The sequence below is a fragment of the Pteropus vampyrus genome, unplaced genomic scaffold (assembly GCF_000151845.1).
Source record: "Pteropus vampyrus isolate Shadow unplaced genomic scaffold, Pvam_2.0 Scaffold11372, whole genome shotgun sequence".
In the NCBI taxonomy this organism is placed as follows: domain Eukaryota; kingdom Metazoa; phylum Chordata; class Mammalia; order Chiroptera; family Pteropodidae; genus Pteropus; species Pteropus vampyrus.
The window spans coordinates 2,442-4,764 of NW_011900153.1; the positions used below are offsets into that span (position 1 = coordinate 2,442).

Sequence of the window (2,323 nt, forward strand, 5' to 3'; positions counted from 1 at the left end):
CTGATAAGAACCCTGGACTCCTAGGCTCAGGCGAGCTTCCCTTGTAGACAACACATCACATGTGTTGTCATAACTCTTTGCTAGAGAAATTAAGAGCTGTTTGACTCCACTGGGAAATGACTCTCGGAAGCTTGCACCTGGTTTCCTCAAGACTTTGCCCCATGTTCCTGTCCCTTGTTGATTTTACTCTGTATTTCTTTGCTATAAGAAATATAACCCATGAGCAAGAGTCTTATGAGTCCTGTTAGTGAACCACAGAACCTGGGGGTAGCCTTGAGGACTCCCAACACATGCTGTGAAACCATCTGGACCTAAGGATTTCTTTTTCATGATGATTTTAATTGCTAATTCAATTTCCATAAAGGTTATGGTATATTCAGATTATTAATTTAATTTTAGTTAAGTTTGAGCAGTTTATTTTCAAGGAAATGAATCATTTCTGCCAAGTTTTCAAATTTATGAGCATAAAGTTTTCAAAGCATTCTCTTATCTTTTCAATGGCTACAGGATCTATAGTGTTACTGTCTATTTCATTCCTGATCTTGGTAATTGATGTCTTCACTCTTTTCGTTTTTATCAATTTTGCTAAAGGTTTTTTAATTTCATTGATTTTTTTTTTTCAGAGAACTAGCTTTTTGTTTCAGAGATTTTCTCTATTATTTTCCTATTTTGTATGTCATTAATTTCTGTTCCTTAGTATTTCCTTTGTTATGTTTGCTTTGGGTTATATCTTGCTATTTTTTTTCTAGTTTCTTACAGTAGGAAAGTAGATTATTGATTTGAGAGCTTCTCTCATGTCTAATGTAAACATTTAATGCTATAATTTCTCTCTCAGCGCTGCTTTAGCGGCATCTTGCATTTTGTTGGTATATTGTGTTATCACATTCATTCAGTTCTGAGTTTTTAAAAAGTTCCTTTGAGAATCCTCTTTGATCTATGGATTATTTCAAATTGCATTGTTAATTTCCATGTGTTTAGAGGTTTTCCTGTTGTCATTCTATTATTGATTTCTACTTTGATTCCATTACAATCAGAAAACACACTCTGTATAATTTCTTTTAAATTTGTTGAATTTTGTTTTATGGCCCAGGATATGATATATCTTGATGAATGTTCTATGGGAGTTTAAAAACATGTGTATTCCGCACTTGTTGGTGGGTTGTTCTATACATGTAACTGATTCTGTCAGTTGGATAGTGTTGTCCAGATGTTCTATAACCCTGATGTTTTTCTGTCTAGTAGTTTTATCAGTTGCTGAGAAGGTGATGTGGAAGTCTCCAAGTACAATTGTGGATTTTTCTATTTCTCCTTTCAGCTTTATCAGTTTTGAATTATACATTTTGAGGCTCTGTTTTCGGTGCATACGTATTTAGGATTATTATGTCTTCCTTGTAGACCTATCATTTTATCATTATGTAATGTATCTCTTTTTCTCTAGTAACTTTCTTTGCTCTGAAGTTGACTTTATCAGATAATAATATAGCCACTCCTAATTTCTTTATCTTTGTCATTATCTTTGTTTTATCCTTTTACTCTGTTTTTACTTTCAACTTATGTTAGTGAATTCGAAGTTAGCATTTTGGAATTGATCATATTTTTTTATCTACTCTGCCAACCTCTTTCTTTTGATTGATGTATTCAGACCATTTATGTTTAAGGTATATACTGATATGTTAATGTTTATGTTGCCATTTAAATATTTATTTTCTGTTCATTTTCTTTGTCTCCTGATTCTCTTTTCTTATCTACCCACAGACACTTTTTATTATTATGCCTACAACACCTGGTCTTCCAAGGTGGTCTCCCATCCAAGTACTAACCAGGCCCAACCATGCTTAGCTTCTGAGACCAGACATCAGGCTTGTTCAGAGTGGCACAGCTGTAGACCATGGACCATGGATCCACTGGGGCACGAACCCAGGACCTTCTGCATGTAAAGCAGATTTGCTAACCGCTACACAATGGAGCCACGTCTTACCCATAGACACTTTTTATGATTCTATTTTTATTTATTTCTGGTATTTTTTAGTGTATCTCTTTGTCTAGTTTTCATAGTGGTTGCTCTGAGTATTGTTCATATGTGGCTTTTAACAATCTACTACTATCAGCATAAACACTTAGAATGAGATGTAGAAACCTCACCACTGTTTAGGCCTCTTTGCCTTCTTCATTTTTAAGTACATTTTCTTGAGTATAAGATGGATATTATAATTTTTGTTTTAATCCTCTAATATAATTTATGCAAAGTTTGGGAGTCCCAATTTCTGAACTTTGAGAGTTCCTGAAACCACACTTACTTATTATATGAACTGCAAGTTTGGGG

At 34.0% G+C, this 2,323-nt stretch overlaps 1 pseudogene; it reads right to left on the reverse strand.

Annotated features, from left to right (window-relative positions):
- Positions 1–1,771: 1,771 nt before the first annotated feature.
- On the reverse strand, positions 1,772–1,887 carry LOC111735006 (annotated as a pseudogene).
- Positions 1,888–2,323: the final 436 nt, after the last annotated feature.